The 18,903-nt window shown below is 40.8% G+C and overlaps 1 protein-coding gene across 7 annotated transcripts in view; it reads left to right on the top strand.

The window, feature by feature from the left end:
- R3hdm2 (R3H domain containing 2) overlaps nt 1–18,903 on the top strand; it is a 128,689-nt gene that overhangs the window by 14,274 nt on the left and 95,512 nt on the right. For 6 of the 7 annotated variants that reach the window (XM_050163816.1, XM_050163814.1, XM_050163819.1 and 3 more), the window contains exon 3: nt 493–637. The exons of the other annotated variant lie outside the window; for it this stretch is intronic. The gene's annotated coding sequence lies outside the window, so the exon portion shown is untranslated. The remainder of the gene's footprint in view (nt 1–492; nt 638–18,903) is intronic. 7 annotated transcript variants of the gene reach the window in all.

Below are 18,903 nucleotides of genomic sequence, written 5' to 3'. Positions count from 1 at the left end.
TATCTCCTTCACTTATGGACATTTTTCCTTGACTCTATGTCTGGTATAGTGTAGTGGATAAATGGTACTTCTCTGCTCCCTTCCTCAGCCTTCTCCCCTCCCTTCTTCTTTCCTGGGTTTTTGTGAGACAAGGTTCTGCCGTTTGGTTCCTGTTGGCCGTAGACTCCTGTACTGTTTACACTTAAGATCTTCCTCCTTTGGCCTCTGTAGTGTTGGGGTTATGGGCATGTGCCTGAGAGTACATTGTTTAGTCTGAAAGCATTAGTGGAGTTTTGTCCTTGGTGTCATAAAAATTTATTCGTATGTTTGGGAATGGGTGCTATAGGTACACGGTTCTAGCTTCAATCTAGGTACTATATCTGGTAAACTGAATAAGTCTTTACCCATGAATGAGTTGGAAATATTATGAGTTGGTGTCTGACAACTTTTTTCTTTTGAGACACAGTCTCACTGTATATCCTTGTCTGACCTGGAATTCTCTGTATATATTAGGCTGGCTTCAGACTCACAGAGGTCTGCCTGCCTCTCTTCCCCAAGTGCTGGGATTAGAAGTGTGCACCAACACCACTGGCCCAGATTGACAAGTATTGATTCACTGAATGATGCAGCCCTTCCAAATGTTTGACCCAGTTCATATGTGAGTATATATGTGGTGTAGAAGTGTGTGTGTGCGTGTGTGTATAGCAGAAGTATTTTATATTTACTGTTCTGTCAAGAAGAATAGTAAAGACATGAGTGTGAGCTGGAGAGATGGGTCAGGGCTTAAGAGCACTTGTTCTAACCAGGTGGTGGTGGTATACACTTTTAATCCCAGCATTTGGGAGGCAGAGGCGGGTGGATCTGAGTTTGAGGCCAGCCTGGTCTACAGAGTAAGTTCCAGGATAACTAGGACTACACAGAGAAAACCTGTCTCAAAAAAACCAAACCAAAAAAAAAAATAAAAAATAAAAACAAACCAAAAACAACAACAAAAAACCAAAAGCAACAATAAAACACTCATTCTTACAGAATATCAGGATTTCATTCCCAGTGCCCACATGAAAGTTGGCAAGTGGCCATAAGTTCCACAGAGTCCAGCTCCCTCTTCTGATTTCTGCAAGCACCAGGCTAACACTCACAGACATATACACAAGCAAAATACTCATACATTAAATAAATAAGCATTTTTTAAAGGCATGAATATGTTTGATGTGATTTGATGGTTTATGGTGATAATCCCAGTGCTTGGGAGGCTGAGAGTAGGACACTGACTAAAGCAACGGAAGGACGGTGACAATACATGAACTGAAGGGCAGAAATTATCATCAACTTTCTTAGCTGTGAGTTCCACATTTGTGGATTCAGCCAAATACAGTTAAACATACTCAGGAAAGAGGCCAGGTAGAGCACACCTTCATTCCGAGCACCGGGAGGAAGAGGCGGTGGGAATCTCTGTGGATTTGCTAGCCTGGCTCTATACACAAGAGTTTCAGGCTAACCAAAGCTACATGATGAGACACTGACTGTTAAAAAAAAATCAGAAAAATAACTGTAGCTGTATGAAACATATATAGACATTCCCCCTTATTATTTTGTATAACTGTAGCACAAATTCTAATTGGTCTTAATAATTAAAAAAAAAAAATCTGATCAGAGTCAGATAAGGGGTTAATTCTGAAGGATCAGACAAGCAAAACAGCCAGCCACAAGAGAGACTTTTTACCTCTACCAATGCTCAGACCAAAGGGGAGATCCTGTCCTCAGACTGCAACTGTCTCCACCAAACTTCAGACTGCACTACCTCCCTGTCTACTTCTGCTTTATATTTCTCTGCTCAGCCATATCACTCCTGTCTCCACCTCCCTAGTGTTGGAATTAAAGGAATGGGATCCCAAGTGCTGGGATCACCTTGTGTGAGCTCTGTTTCTCTTTTAGACAGATTCAATCTCGTGTAGCTCAGGGTGGCCTTAAACTAACAGAGATCACTCTGCTTCTGTCAGTTGTGCTAGGACTTAAACTGAGAACCTTCTATATCATATCAAGTACTTTACCACCAACTATCTTGATTTAATTTTTATTTCTTAGACATTCTAGTGAGAGATTCTAGTTTTTTTTAAGTTGAAAGTGTAGAGACGTATTTAAAAATATACTAATTTTTTTTTCTTTTTTTTATTGTTATTATCTGTTTATTTGTGGTTTTGCAACACGGGGTTTCCTTGTGTATCCTTTTTTTTAAAAGTATGTATGTATGTATGCATTTATTTATTTGTTATGTATACAATATCCTGTCTGTGTGTATGCCTGCGGGCCAGAAAAGGGCACCAGACCCCATTACAGATGGTTGTGAGCCACCATGTGGTTGCTGGGAATTGAACTCAGGACCTTTGGAAGAGCAGGCAATGCTCTTAACCTCTGAGCCATCTCTCTAGCCCTGCACAATGATTTTTAATAGTGATTTTTACACCTTGGAAGCGGCTATGCCAAGACCAAGGGATGGGTCTACCTTCCCTTGGTAGAGCCAGCCCCTCACCCGTCCGTGTCCGTGTATGTACAATGGCAGCTGGTTGTGCCGTGTGCATCCTCGACCGTTTGCCGGGCAGACTCATTCATGCCATCACAGTTAGCTGCAGAGTTCACTCTCAAGGCTCTGCACTTACCATGTGTGCGTGTCTCACAGTTTGTTTACCCCGTCGGNTTGGAGCCTGTCCTGGAACTAGCTCTGTAGACCAGGCTGGTCTCGAACTCCCAGAGATCCGCCTGCCTCTGCCTCCCGAGTGCTGGGATTAAAGGCTTGCGCCACCATCGCCAGGCAATAGGTTTTTTTTTTTTTTTTAAGTCAAGGTCTCATGTAGCCCAGGCTGTCTCTGAATTTATTATATATAGCTGAGAATTACCTTGAACTTCTTTCTGATTCTCCTACTTCCACATCTGTGTCCCCCAGTGCCGGAATGGCTGGCATGCAGGTCCCCACCACACCAGGCTTTGTGAGTGCTAAGAAAGCACTCTGCCTGCTGAGCTAAAGCCACACCTTTGCTATTGGTCTTGTTAAATTGCCTAGGCTGACCTTGAGATAACCTCCTGCTACCGTGGCTGCGCTGTTTTTGTTTTGTTTTTGCAGTGCTAGCAAATAGTTTGCCACTGAGCTCCTTCCCCAGGTCTACTGTTAGATTTTGATTAGTATTCCTACCTTGACAAAATTAAAAACAGAAGGAGAGCTGGTGAAATACTTCAGTAGGAGGTCTGGAGACCTAGTTCAGCAATTCAAAAACATTTGTTGCTCTTCCCAGACACCTGACACACACATGGTGCACATACATACATGCAGGCAGACACACATGCATAAAATAAATAAATCTATAACCAAAATGCCTAAGTGGTAAAGAGCTTATGCAGCATGCACAGGCCTTGGTTTCAAGCCCCAACACTACCAAAACAGTAAGTACAAATACCATCTTAGTCTTCCTGTGAAACTGCTTTGACTTCGTAGGTCTCCTGAGACCTCATTTTTCCCCCCAAAATGTTCCAGATGTGTTATATATTCAAGATAATTGAGGTGAAATAAAAGCAGAGATCTGCCTGTCTCTGGCGCCCAGGTGATGGGATTAAAGGTGTGTGCATAAAAGCATAGTGTTAAAGTTGACCACACATAGCTTATTTCTAAACTCATGATTAGAAACTCATCATGAGAAAAAAGTTAGAGGTGAGATCACAAAAGCACCTTGCTGAGCAGTGTACAAATATTCTCTGGCCAGTGAAAATGGCCAATGAGGCAGGAGAGATGGCTCAGCGGTTAAGAGCATTCGTTGCCTGCCCTTCCTTCCAAAGGTCCTGAGTTCAATTCCCAGCAACCACATAGTGGCTCACAGTCATCTGTAATGAGGTCTGGTGCCCTCTTCTGGCCTGCAGGAAAAAAAAATGGCCAATGAATGATTTTATTCACTTATTTACTTTTAGTTTTTTGAGACAGATTTTATTTGTGAAGCCCTGGCTGGCTTGGAACTCGCTCTATCGACCACATAGGCCTCGAACTCACAGTGATCCACCTGCCTCTGCCTCCTGAGTGCTGCCTGGCATAGTTTCACCTGCTTTTAAATTTTATGTTAATAGAACCATATATTGAACCATATATCCTGTTTTGTTGTTGTTTTTCAACATTGTCTTTGATAATAATGAATATAGTTACATATTTTCTTTATCATTGCTTTATAATAGTATATTGTGTATCCATGCCATTTTTTTTCTATATAGTTGTTGGTTTCTAGTTTGGATTATTATGAACAATATTACTAGGATTATGGTTGTACATGTTGTATAACGTTCTTGCTTTGTGAGCCAATCATTTCCAATGGTTATCTATACCTTGGAATGTTGGTAGGTTATAGTATATTTAGCTTTAGTAAGTATTGTCAGTTTTCCAAAATGATTGTATTAATTTATTCTTCATCAGTAAAGCTATGAGTTTTCTGAATGTATGCTATCTTAAAAAATGATATATATTTTTAAGATAGGATCTTTCTGGGATTACAGGCATATGACATCATGCTGAGATAATCTCTCCTCCCCACCTTTCTTTTTAAACTTATTGTTGGAATAAAGCATTTTGGGTCAAAGGATGAAGGATTTTTTGTGATTTCTTAACATGGCCAGGAATTGATGTTTTGACTGTGAAACTGTTTAGTTCACTGCCATAACACATCACCTGTTCCCCAGTTCACCACCGCAGCACACATCACCTGTTCCCCAGTTCACCCTACGCCACATTGGTAATTATTCATGTTAACGCGTTGGTCTTTTTATGGGTTCTCTTTTAGCCTTTCTATGACTAATCATTCATTTGGAGTTGCTAATTATGGGCCTGAAGTAACTTTTTGGGGGGTGGTGGTCAAGTTTTCGAGTAAAGGCATAGAAGGAAGACCCCATAGCAGAAGGTGTACCTAGGCTATACCTGTCTTGAACAGACAGTGGGTTTGTTTGTTTGTTTGTTTTGTTGTTTTGCTTTTCCAAGACAAGGTTTCTCTATGTAACCTTCCAGGCTGTCCTGGAACTCATTATGTAGGCCAGGCTGGCCTTGAACTCACTGAGATTCACCTGTCTCTGCCTCCTGAGTGCTGGTATTAAAGGTGTGTGCTTCAACAGTGTTGTTATCTGAAGTAAAGAAGAATTTTGTGAGTGGCTAGGAGGTCGCTGTTAGTCTTTTAGGAGGAACACTAGAGCTCTGGTGACTTGACAGTGTCTGTTGTACAGTGACTGAGTCTCATATAGTAACTATCACAGCCCAGATTTAGAGATGACCAGAGTTGAAAATCCAGCTGATTTGCAGAGTTAGGACAAGGATTCAGGTTATAAAAAAAATGCAAGCAAAAGACACAAAAGGTGCCACTGTGGGTCTTGAACTAGACCTCTTTATTGTCTTTGAGGTCTCAATGTGTTAATATTTAACATTCTTTTAATTTTTGGTTATTTATTTGAGGTTAAACTTGTTTCTTAAATGAGATGCCATCCCAGCACTGGACTCATGGGAACTGTGCATTTTTTCAGGTAATAACAGTCAAAACGTATGAAGCTGTAAACGGAAACTGCTAGTTTGTTTCCTAGCCACCCAGACCCAAATAATTGCACAGAAACTATTAATTGCAACACTGTCTGGCCGGTGATTCATGCACATTTCTAGCTAGCTCTTACATCTTAAATTAACCTATTTCTATTAATCTGTGTATCACCACGAGGCTGTGGCCTACTAGAAAGGCTCTGGTCATATTTCTCCTTCAGCAGCTGCATGGCATCTCTCTGACTTCGCCTACTCTCTCTCTATGTCTTCCAGCCTGGCTATATTCTGCCCTGCCATAGGCCAAAGCAGCGTTATTCATTAGTCATTAAAAGCAGCACATATACAGCAGGATTACCCACACCATGGAGCAGTTTCTGTATCCAGGCAGCAAGCTAAGCATTACACTGGCATTCCCACTTAACCCTCACATGACCCTGTGTGGTTGGAAATTATATTGCATCTCCCATGTTCTGAATAGTTGGGACCAGCTAAGTAGAATTATTCACTGGAACTACTTCTTTTACCTAATGCTAGAGGTGGTGGTATGTTAAGTTGAGGTAGAAGGATCGCTAAACTATCCCCTCAGTATTACTGAGTTTTCAGTTTGTTCCCATTAATGGTAAAGTGCTGCTTGTATTGGTTGATTACAAACCTGTGACGGTTCACGTGGCAGAAAGTACTCTAGTATTAAGCTGCATCGCTAGCCTATGGAGTTTTGAAATAAGCCTTTACTTTGGATTCCAGGGTAGCCTGGAACTTATTCTGTAGTTCAGACTGTTATTAAATTTGGTCTCTTGCATGTTTCTTCTGAGAGCTAGGATTGCAGGTCTGCGCTACCAAGCCCAGCACCTTACTGTGATTTTTCTTTTACATTGCCTTCGTAACTAATGGTTTAGAATGTTTTTAATGTGCTTGTCCATTTATTTATGTCCTTTGAAGAAGTGTTTTGTTTAAATTTATTTGTATGTATGTGGTGGAGTGCACACTGTCCATGTGTGCCGTGGCACATATGTCGAGGGTGGCACGAAGGAGTTCTGTCCTTCCGCTGTGTGGGTTTCAGGGCTTAAACTCAGGTTGTCAGGCTTGGTGGCAGTGCCTTTATTCTATTGAGCCATCTGGCTGGCCTGTTTCCTATTTTTTTAAAATAATTTATATTATGCACATTGGTGTGAGGGTGTTAGATCCTCTGGACCTGGAGTTACAGACAGTCACAGGCTGTCATGTGGGTTCTGGGAATTGAACTGGGGTCCTCTGGAAGAACGTCCAGTGTTCTTAACTGCTGAGCCATCTCTCCAGCCCTGTTTCTGTGCTTTTTAACTCCAAAAATTCTATTTGTTTTTTTAGCATCTTAATGATTTTTATTTATTTTATTAACAAAATTTTTATGTGTATGGGTATTTTGCCTACATGTCTTTGTACCACTTTCATGATTGGTGCCTATGATGATCAGAAGAGGGCACCAGATGACCTGGAAATGGAGTTACACAGACAGTTTCAAACTGCCATGTGGCTGCTGGGAATTGAGCCTGGATCCTCTGTTAGAAGAACCAGTGCTCTTAACTGCTGAGCCGTATCTTTTTGGTTTTTGGAGACAAAGTTTCTTTGGGTAGCCTTGGCTATTCTGACACTCATGCTGTAGATGAGGCTGGCCTCACACTCACATAGATCTGCCAGTCTCTGCCTCCCACGTGCTGGGATTAAAGGCGTGCACCACCATTGAATAGCTGAGCCACATCATTTGTTATTTTATTAATATTGAGCTCTACATTTTTCTCTGCTTCCCTCCCTGCCTCTCCCCTCCCCCTTCAACACTCCCCCAAGGGTTGCCATGCTCCCAATTTACTCAGGAGATCTTGTCTTTTTCTACTTTCTTCTACCCGTGTAGATTAGATCTATGTAAGTCTCTTTTAATGTCCACATTGTTGTCTAAATTCTCTGGGATTGAGATTTGTAGGCTGGCTTTCTTTGCTTTATGTTTAAAAACCACCTATGAGTGAGTAAATGTGATAATTTCTGTGTCTGGGTTACCTCACTCAAAATAATGTTTTCTAGCTCCATCCATTTTTCTGCAAAATTTAAGCTGTTGTTATTTTTTCTGCTGTGTAGTACTCCATTGTGTAAATGTACCACATTTTTCTTATCCATTCTTTGGTCGAGGGGCATTTAGGTTGTTTCCAGGTTCTGGCTATGACAAACAAAGCTGATATGAACATAGTTGAGCACATGTCCTTGTGGCACGATTGAGCATCCTTTGGATATATACCCAAAAGTGGTATCACTGGGTCTTGAGGAAGGCTGTTTCCTAATTTTCTGAGAAATCACCACATTGACATCGAAAGGGGTTGTACCAGCTTGCATTCCCACCAGCAGTGTAGGAGTGTTCCGTTTTCCCCACAACCTCTCCAGCATAAGTTGTCATCAGTGTTTTTGATCTTGGCCATTCTTACAGGTGTAAGATGGAATCTCAGAGTTATTTTGATTTGCATTTCTCTGATGACTAAGGATGTTGAACATTTCCTTAAGTGTCTTTCATCCATTTTAGATTCCTCTGTTGAGAGTTCTCTGTTTAGGTCTGTACTCCATTTTTTATTGGATTATGTGATCTTTTGGTGTCCAATTTCTTGAGTTCTTTGTATATTTTGGAGATCAGACTTCTGTCTGATGTAGAGTTAGTGAAGATCTTTTCCCATTCCGTAGGCTGTCGTTTTGTCTTGTTGACCGTATTCTTTGCTTTACAGAAGCTTTTCAGTTTCAGGAGGTCCCATGTATTAATTGTTTCTCTCAATGTCTGTGCTGCTGGGGTTCTATTTAGGAAGTGGTTCCCTGTGCCAATGTGTTCAAGTGTACTTCCCACTTTCTCTTCTATGAGGTTCAGTGTGACTGGCTTTATGTTGAGGTCTTTTATCCATTTGGACTTGAGTTTTGTGCATGGTGATAGATATGGGTCTATTTTCATTCTTATACATGTTTATATTCAGTTATGCCAGCACCATTTGTTAAATATGTTTTCTTTTTTCCATTTGATGTTTTTGCTTCAGAGAAATAGATCTTAAGTTTACTTATGATGGCATTCAACTTGCCCAGTCCTTCTTTGTGTCTAACTTCTCACTCTCAGAACATAGCATCCATATTTGATTTGGGGGTATGCCAGTCAGCTTCAGTAATTGTACACCTTTAAGCATTTAAGCTTTGTATTTTTGACTTAGAATATGGTGTGTTGGATCTTTTTAGAATTTTGTGTCTGTTTTTTCTTTTGTTGGTTTCTTTGCTTGTGACAGTATCTTATTTTGTAGTCCTAGCTGTCCTACAGAAATCTACCTGCTTGCTCTGCTTTCTGAGTACTAGGATCAAAGGCATACACCACCAAGCCTGACATTTTTTTTTAAGTTGGAGATAAAAGTATGTATTTCTATTTTATCCCATTGTGTTAGGCACTTAAAACCAGACTAGGGCCATGAGGTGGTTTAGCAGGTAAAGTACTTACTTGCCTGATGACCTGAGTTCAATCCCTGGAGTCCATGTAAAGATACAAAGAGAGAACCAGTCCACTCATGCCCTCTCACCTCCATGCATCCTTTGTGGCATGCACAGCAAACAACAAACACCAATCAGACAAACCAGAGCTTCCGTGAAGCCTGGTTAGCTGTTTTAATTACTGCTGGTGGGATTAGGTATAAAATTATTAAATAGTATTAGAGTATTAGTGTCCCTGCAGACAAAGAAGTTAAAGAGCAGAAATGTCTTTATATTGAAGACACACTGCTTTGTTGTTGTTTTTTTTTTTTTTACTTCGTTTTAAAGGAAGGTTACCTGAAGTTTGAGAAAGCAGTTAAGAGAAGTAGCAGTATAAGAACTTACTTACTTACTTCTCTGTTCATGCCACACTTACTAACATATTTGTGCTTACATGTTGATATCGGAGTTTCAGATCACCATTCCATATTGTTTCTCTGTACATGCCAAACTTTATTATATTGTGTGTATTACATGTATGTGCTTACATGTTGATGTTGGAATGTCAGGTAATCACTGCATACTTGCATTTTGGTAGCTAATGATTTATTAATACTTATTTTGCCAAGACCTCTTTAAGAGAAATGAATATTGTTAATTTTGTTTGTTTGCTTTGTTTTGAGTCAAAGCCTTGTATAACCTAGTTTGGCCTCAAACCCACCTTGAATTTCTGGTCCTCCAGCTCTTATTGCCCAGGTACTAGCATTACAAGTGCATACTTGTGCAAGGCGGTGGTAGCACACGCCTTTAATCCCAGCACTCAGGAGGCAGAGGCAGGTGGATCTCTGTGAGTTCGAGGCCAGCCTGGTCTACAAGAGCTAGTTCTAGGACAGGCTCCAAAACCACAGAGAAACCCTTTCTCAAAAAACAAACAAACAAACAAAAAAAACCCCAAAAAACAGAAGAAACCCCACAAGTGAATACTTGCTTTTGTTAATGTCTTACTTTGCCTCACATGATGTTCTTAAGGTTCATTGTGCTGCACCTAACAGAGTTTCTTCGTTAAAGCTGTATAATGTTTCACTGTGAACTTGTTTTAAGTTAGGGTTTGTAGTTGCTGTGAGGAGATACATGACCATGGCAACTCTTACAAAGAAATTGGGTTGACTGGCTTAACAGTTTCAGAGGCTTTGTCCATTATGATTATGGCAGAGAGCGGTAGTGTGCAGGTGGACGTGCTGGAGCTGACAGTGCTACATTTTGCAGTCAGTAGGAAATCAGCTGTCACACTGAGGGAAGCTTGAGCAAAAGAGACCTCAAAGCCCACCCCTACAGTGACATACTTCCTTCAGTAAAGCCACATAACACTCCCTTTGGTGGCCATTTTGTGTTGCTTCCACCTTTTAGCTATTGTGAATAATGATTCTGCTGTGCATATGGAAATACACAAGTCTATAGAGACTTTGTTTTAAGTTATTTTAAATATATTCCCAGAAGTGGACTTAGGGCTAGGATATGCATTTTAGTGGGAAGAACTGATACTAATGCCATCAGACTTCCATGGAGTCCATGAAGGAAATCCTAAAATGGGATTCATGAAGAGTTGGGTATTGGTTTCAGTTTCTTAAAATTGGTCCTACTTTTGTGTCACCTTTTTGACCCTAATAGGGGAGCAGGGTAATTGCTGAGCCTATGGTGATAGCATTGCTTGATCATCCTGGAAACACTTTGAAAATCATTTAATCAAATTAAAATCCTGTGAAGGAGATTTCTGGCTTGCTGTTGTATAGTTAGGTACAGGGCATAGAAAAGTTACTTGGAATCATACGACTGGTATGTGATAGCGTTGAGTGGACTCCATCCTAAGTCATTAAGTTCTAGGCTGATGAGAGGACGCAGTGGGCAGAAGGCTTACAGCAAAGCCTGACCACCTGAGTCGGATCCTTGAGACTCACACGATGGAAAGAGAATTAAGTCTTACAAGTTGTCCTCTGACCGTCATACTCTCACCGAGGCATGTATGTACCCCTTTCGTAACTGAATGTAACTTCACAGCAGTTTCAGGTTCCAGACACAGCGTGCATGCAAGCCCACACCAGTGACCAAGTTCTAAAGCCGAACAGTAGACATCAAATGTCTCCTCCCCTCCTGCCTTGGTGACCTAGATGATCAGGTTGGAATTCTTAAGAGTCCCCAGTGCTGTGAGATAGAATGGGATAATGTAGGAATACCCACAAATCTGGTTTCTATTTATACCCTCCCATTATTTGTTTTTCACTTATCATTCAGGCTCTGAAAGTGTTGGAGGACAGAATTTGAGAAGAGATCCACTGCAGACCCTGAGCTGCTTGGGCAAGGATTTCTGCATGTCAGATAGGAAGGGTAGAGTCAAGGCCTTTGTGTGGATCTGTCCTCTTGGTCCCACTGACAACTTGATCTGTGGGGTGAGGAGATGTATGGTGCCTATAGCGGCAGAATAGGGAGAATGGAACTAATACTGTTGACTCAAATCAGCTCCATTTGACCATACTATCTGTTGTCACTAGTGAGAAAGCTAAGTTTATAGAATGAGAAAGCTATGGTTTCCTCGGGTATGGTGAGCAGGTAGAGATGGAAAACAGCTGATGTCATCATGCCATACCAAGAGTAATCTAAATAGAACATTTTAAAAATCACAGTTTTTACCTTGGAAAATACTGTGTTATTTCCTGAGCATTTCCTCTTACTGATTGGATTAACAGTGGGGTCCTGCATCTTAAACTGTATGGCCAATTATGTATCAGTTCAGTAAAATTAGTGGTCATTAGGACGAACCATGCCTCTTTAGAGCAGGATGAGTTCATGATTTGACTCATTCACTAAGAGCAGTGGGAAATGTAACAGGGCCCTAGACCTTAGTAGGCCCTAGACTTTAGCACAATGAAAGTACCATTCAGGCCATCAAACTCAGCATGTAGACAGCACCACCTGGTAAAATGAAAACAAAGACCTAATGCATCAAAGCCCATCATCCTGGGAAATTCTCTAATGTACTAACCTTGCTTTTTGGCTTCTGTAGTTCCACTTCTGGCTAACTGTTCTTGTTAACTAAAGTATGGTAACTCAGGATATTTTTTTCTTTTTCTTTTCTTTCTTTTTTCTTACTTTTTCTTTTTTCTTTTTGGAAGTTCACCCTAAGAAAGACTCAGAAGTACACTCGGATCTTGAACACCCATCGTAATCTCCGACTGGCTAATAAACTTATTATTGTTTTAAAAAATTGACTGTTAAATGACTAACAACTAACCTATATTTCTTAATTTTCCTAAATAGTTTATAATAATACTTTTCAAGGACTAGGAATTTACATTACATTGTTAAATGAGCTTCATAGGTACTCACTATACCTTAAATGAGTAAAAAACATACATATAACAAAAATAACCTTAAATTTGTATCAATATACAAAAATCTATACTGATATAAATATTTGAGATTAATGATTGTTTTAGTTTAAAAATAGATTCAATAACCTACTCTTTTATCCTATCATTTTTATATCCCTCTTTTCTTTTCAGAAAGAATTCCTTAAATCCAACCTCCTTTGTTTAGTTTTTTTTTTTTTTTCTGACCATGATCAGTAGCAACTTACAACTAACCCCCTAAACAATGACATATATCCACCACCCACTCCACTTCTTGGTAATGTGGGTGTCATGTTCTCTAGATTGCTTCCTGTTTTCTGGGGGTGGCAGCATCTTTAGGGGACCCTGAGAAACTGGGACAATGATTACATCCTGGGAGAGCTAGCTTTAGTCTGTGTGATGGAAAAGTGTAGAGCTTATCTGAAGTTCTGGTTGGCATAGTCTGTGAGTCTAGACCATCTCAACTAGCTGCTTTGCAGTTCTGGATGCAGAATTTTGAGGAAACTGCAACAGAGGCATTCTGAGAGGCTGAATCACCTGAGCTACCTCTTTATTGATGTCTGGTCCTTTACAGACAGGACTTTAAAGGTAACATATATTTTTATTAACACAAGTATGGAATGTACAGTGTGCACAAATCAGCTAAAGATGATTTTCTGTTTTCTGTTTGAGCAGGCCAAAGACGTCTGTTAACTTTATAAGCCCATTTGGACTGTATAACCAAACCTCTATCCATGCCATTTGAAAGGATGGAATGTACTAATATGTCATGAGGACTCTGTAGCCAACAAAATTTATCATGTTTCATCCAGTCTCAGAGTTGTTCCATGTAGAAAGACCAGCATCATAGCACCTGCCCTGTAGTCTTTCCTGGCTTCCTTCTTCATGTCTGTAGCCAACATAGTCTCCCCTGGTCAAATCTGATCTTTATTAATTTTGAGGAGTCCATAGATTTTTGTTTCTTGTGGAAATAAAAGCACAACCTCTCCCTCAGCATAACACATTGCCTGACTCCCATTCTGAAGCTAAGACATCACTAAAGTATCCAGGCTGGTTTAATTCAGCAGTCCCTTCCACCGTCCAGTGTCTCTCAGCACCTGCCATTCTCTGCTCATTAGCATTCAAAAAATTCAAAATTAACAAAGCACCATATAAGGTCCAAACTTCCTTGCTATTTTTATTTACCGTCCTTGCTAGGCGGTGGTGGCGCACGCCTTTAATCCCAGCACTCGGGAGGCAGAGACAGGCGGCGGATCTCTGTGAGTTCGAGACCAGCCTGGTCTACAAGAGCTAGTTCCACGACAGGCTCCAAAACCACAGAGAAACCCTGTCTCGAAAAACCAAAAAAACAAAACAAAACAAAACAAAATATATACCGTCCTTATATGACTCATTCATTTTATATTACTTTGCTCTCTCTTTATTATTATTAGTAATTACTATTATTAATAATTAATAAAGACTTATTTTTTTGTTTTTGTTTTATTTTTCCTTTTTTTTTTTGTTTTTTCAAGACAGGGTTTCTTAGTAGTTATGGAGCCTGTCTGGAACTTGCTCTGTAGACCAGGTTGGGCTCGAACTCACAGAGATCCACCTGTCTCTGCCTCCCAAGTGCTAGGATTAAAGGTGTGCACCACCATTGCCCTACTACTTTATTATTTTTAAACTATTTTGGTGGCTTTTTTTTCCTTATGACTGTCTATACCCATTTTATTTCTTTAGCATCTAAGTACATTTTAAAACGTATTGTAGCTTTTTAGAGGTTTTCTGTGTCTGGGCCTGGCTTTCTGTGCATAGTCAGTGTTCTCTGACTATGTGAACCAAAGTCTTAAAGGACCAGACCAGTCTGTCACATGGTTCCTTAGCACATAGCACTGGTGGCTGGCTCAAGCCTGCAGGCAGCAGTCAGGAGCTGCTCTGTATGCCGCAAGAATTGGCTCACCTGAGAGACTGTGGGGCTAGAAGCCACATCAGGCTCCTTGTCCAGAACTGTTATTAGCTTTCTGTGACCCTGTGTTTGGACACCATATGGAACAGCACTTTCTCCTCAGGACCACCAGCCCACAAATAATGACAGGGAGACTTATTTTTAATTATGAAAACTTGGCCTTAAGTTTTTATACTTTAAATTAACCCGTATTTTTAAATCTACCAATCTTCCATGTGACTCTACCTCATCTCCATACTGCCCTCCTGCTTTCTCGCTTTCTGGCTGGCGGCTCTACCTTTCTTCCCAGAATTCTCTCTGCCTGGAAGTCCCATCTATATTCTCTTCCCTCCCTATGGGCTGTTTAGCTTTTTATTACACCAGTTGGATACAGCAGTGCATCTTCACATAGTGTACAGATATCCCACAGTAAGTTGTCTTAGCTGAGTATAGTGGTGCATAGCTGTAACCCCTTTATGTAGAAATGGAGACAGTCTCAGCTTTTTGAGTGCTGGGGTCACAGGGGTGGCACACCCAATACATATATTTTGAACTTGTAGACTGGTTTGTGATCCTTTTTCTCTCTTGTGTAGTCCTAGTTGTCCTGGAACTAACTGTAAATCAGGCTAGCCTCCAAATCACAGAGATCTGCTGTTCTGTACATGAAACTTTGTACTTGGAACAAATTAGCTCCTCCCTCCTCCCTTCCTCCATTCCTCCTTCCCTCCCTCCCTCCCTCCCTCCCTCCCTCCCTCCCTCCTTCCCTCCCTCCCGCCCTCCCTTCTCTTGCTATGTAGTCTAGGCTGGCCCTGAACTCAAGATTTTCTTTCATTAGCTGAAGTTATAGACATGTGGCACCAAGCCCACTTTGAAGCTCCCTCATTCTTTAATTGTAGATGTTGAATCCAGGACCCTAGTGCATGTTAGGCCAGTGCTGTACCATGGAACTGCAGGCCAGCCTCTGAGGCATTCTTGACAGACTGGAATGTCCTTGATCCCAAGAGCACACGCTTTTGTCTTTATCACTTAGGTCAGAATTTAATTTAAATCTGGGAGGACCATAATCATCATTTCTACTCAAATTTCAAACTACCTTTTAAATTAATGAATGAGGATCTTGTTTGCAGGTATAAGGCTAGGGTTTGTAAAGGCAGAAAGATGAGCCAGGCGGTGGTGACACACACTTTTAATTCCAGCACTCAGGAGGAAGAGCCAGGCAGATCTCTGTGAGTTCAAGGCCAGCCTGGTCTACAGAGCTAGTTCCAGGACAGGCTTCAAAGCTACAGAGAAACCCTGTCTTGAAAAACCAAAAAAAGAAAAGGCAGAAAGATGAATAGAAGAATCTGGAGTGCTATGTGCTCAAGTGCTAGAGGGTGACGAGTGAGTCTGCATTATGTTACTCCACAGTGCCAGTTCCACAGCTCTGTGGTGTAGCTAGGAAGACTTCCAGTGTACACCACCATTCCTCGTCCTTGTCCTTCTCCTCGTCCTCCTCCTCGTCGTCCTCGTCCTCGTCCTCCTCCTCCTCGTCGTCGTCGTCGTTGTCCTCCTCCTCCTCCTCCTCCTCCTCCTCCTCCATCTTTATGTAGCTTTGACTGTCCCAGAACTCACTCTGTAGACCAGACTGGCCTTGAATGCAGAGATCTGCCTTTTTCCGCCTCCTGAGTGCTGGGATTAAGGCGTGCACCACCATCAAACTTTCTGTTTTTCTTAAAAAATGTTCTCAACTTTGTTCTTTTGACTTGTGATTATCAAACAATTCTAAACCTCTGTTTTTACCATTGGATTTTAAATTGTGACGTACCATGTCAGTGCTAAGGACTTTTGTTGAACTGTTAGATTTTTTTGAGGTAGAGTTTTTCATGTTTTATTTGTATTTATAAAAAAGATAAAGAAAAGGAAAAAAGGTAAAAAAAGAAAACACCTCAAATCTGATAACAAAACCAAGCAAAACTGTACCTTCTAGTTATCTATCTATTTAAAAAATAATAAAAGATTCTAGGTTTGTTTAAAATAAATCAAAACTGTGTTTTCTATGTCATTGCATTTTCTATCAATACACTTGCTCCCTACGTATAGTAATACACAGCTGTAGTCCCAACATTGGAAAGGCTAAAGGCAGGAGGGTTGTCAGACCATCTTGCTAGTGAGACTGTGTTCCAGAAAACCAAACCAAACAAAAATATTATTGCCAAGAGGTATTAGGTTTGTTAGCTTTTTTGTTATCAAGTTGCAAAGTTCCTGTAAAAGATTTTCTTTCTTTCTTTTTTTTTTTTTTAAAGCATATTGGAATTCTGATGTTTGTTCTGAGTGCAGTTTCTGCAGCCTCTTTTACTGCAAAGGGTTTAGGAATTTGTTGACATAAACCATCTTCCTGTCATTCCTGATGCTGCCTCTCTCCCAGCCTCTTTACCTCTGGGCTGTGGCTCTGTTGCAGCTGTTCTCCTGAGTCAGCCCTCATTATTTGGAGCTGAGTGGAGCAGCATGGTGTGTGGTTTGTGATTTTTGTTTTTTTTTTGTTTTTCCACCACTGCTCATTAGAACTTATGTGTCTGCCTTCAACTTAGTTGACAGATTTGGTTCATGTTAAGCCCTGCTTAATCCTGGGAAGGCCTCAAAGTAGTGTGGGAACAGGCCACAGCATTTGATGTTCACGATAAATCAGAAAATTTTTATTGTTACATTGTTGTAGGAACTGTGGACAAAAGTTGTCTGCTCTTAGGCTGACTCAGACATAAAGATTGTGTTATGCTGGACTTTGTGGTGATGTTTTTTGCTTTTGTGTTCTTCCTTTGATGGTGGTTATTCAGGACAAGTGGAGAGGCACAGCAGCAAACTGAGATTCTTTTTAGTTACAAATGTGACCCTCCCTCTTATGGGGATACAGGTTAGGGATGATTGCTTTGTTTGGTGTGGGGGGGGTGTTTTTCTCATTGCTGTTCTCTTGCTGTTTTGTGGGCTGGGGTGAAGATGGCAGAGCCTGAGTGAGGCAGAGACTCTGAGAGACATTTCTTCCCCTTTTGTCCTTGTGTCCCCCAAGTCTCCTTTCCTCTTTGGCCTATGCATGTCACTGTTGGCTGTTGTTTACTTTAATAGGAGTCCTTTCCAGCACTGTAAGCAGAGGTGGGGGCAGTCACTAAAGTGTGTGAGACCTTCTCCGCCTCTCTACTCTTCAGCCCCGTTTAGAAACTCTGAGTTGTTTTCATCTCCTGAACCTTCTGTTGCTGCTTCTAGTCAGTTCTGCTGACCAAAACGCTGCTATCTTACTGCCCTGTGATTCCTGTTGTTACTGTCACTCTGTTCCCCACTGATAGGGGATGGTGGCCCTCAGATGTGGGCATCCAGTATTGCTTAAATCTGCTACCCAGTCACAGATAACCTCATCTCTTTGGACATGTCTGTCAGACAAGTGGAACTCACCTTGCTCTTACTATCTTTTTCTTGTGTTCTTGTTTCCATCCAAGTTATCATAACTCTCACTTAGCCAAGACATTCTGATGGCTTCTTAAAAAACCAAGCTCAGAATCATAGTTTTAATTTTTTTTTTGAGCTGCTTAGCCAGAACTCATGATCTTCTTCTGCCTTAGCCTTGCCAGTACTCTATAGGCATATGCCACCATGTAACTCAGAACTACATTCTTTGGTAAATGGTCCATGGCTCAAGTTGTCCGTTTGTGTGTACTACTCTTTTTTTATTTATTGAGCTTTTTGTCTTGAACATACTGCAATTCAAGGTATTATAATCTTTTTTTATTGATATTTATTAAGCTCTACATTTTTCTCTGCTCCCCTCCCTTTCTCTCCCCTCTCCATACAATCCTCCCCCAAGGGTTGCCATGCTCCCAATTTACTCAGGAGATCTTGTCTTTTTCTACTTTCTACTTCCCATGTAGATTAGATCTATGTAAGTCTCTCTTAGTGTCCGCATTGTTGTTTAAGTTCTCTGGGATTGTGGTTTGTAGACTGGCTTTCTTTGTTTTATGTTTAAAAACCACCTATGAGTGAGTACATGTGATAATTGTCTTTCTGTGTCTGGGTAACCTCACTCAAAATAATGTTTTCTAGCTCCATCCATTTTTCTGCAAAATTCAAGCTGTTGTTATTTTTTCTGCTGTGTAGTACTCCATTGTGTAAATGTACCACATTTTTCTTATCCATTCTTTGGTCGAGGGGCATTTAGGTTGTTTCCAGGTTCTGGCTATGACAAACAAAGCTGATATGAACATAGTTGAGCACATGTCCTTGTGGCACGATTGAGCATCCTTTGGATATATACCCAAAAGTGGTATCACTGGGTCTTGAGGAAGGCTGTTTCCTAATTTTCTGAGAAATCACCACATTGACATCGAAAGGGGTTGTACCAGCTTGCATTCCCACCAGCAGTGTAGGAGTGTTCCGTTTTCCCCACAACCTCTCCAGCATAAGTTGTCATCAGTGTTTTTGATCTTGGCCATTCTTACAGGTGTAAGATGGAATCTCAGAGTTATTTTGATTTGCATTTCTCTGATGACTAAGGATGTTGAACATTTCCTTAAGTGTCTTTCATCCATTTTAGATTCCTCTGTTGAGAGTTCTCTGTTTAGGTCTGTACT

This window comes from Alexandromys fortis, unplaced genomic scaffold (assembly GCF_014885135.2).
Source record: "Alexandromys fortis isolate MF-2015 unplaced genomic scaffold, M_Fortis_MF-2015_v1.1 scaffold_125, whole genome shotgun sequence".
NCBI classification, from domain to species: domain Eukaryota; kingdom Metazoa; phylum Chordata; class Mammalia; order Rodentia; family Cricetidae; genus Alexandromys; species Alexandromys fortis.
This window is presented reverse-complemented; position numbering and strand designations above follow the sequence as displayed.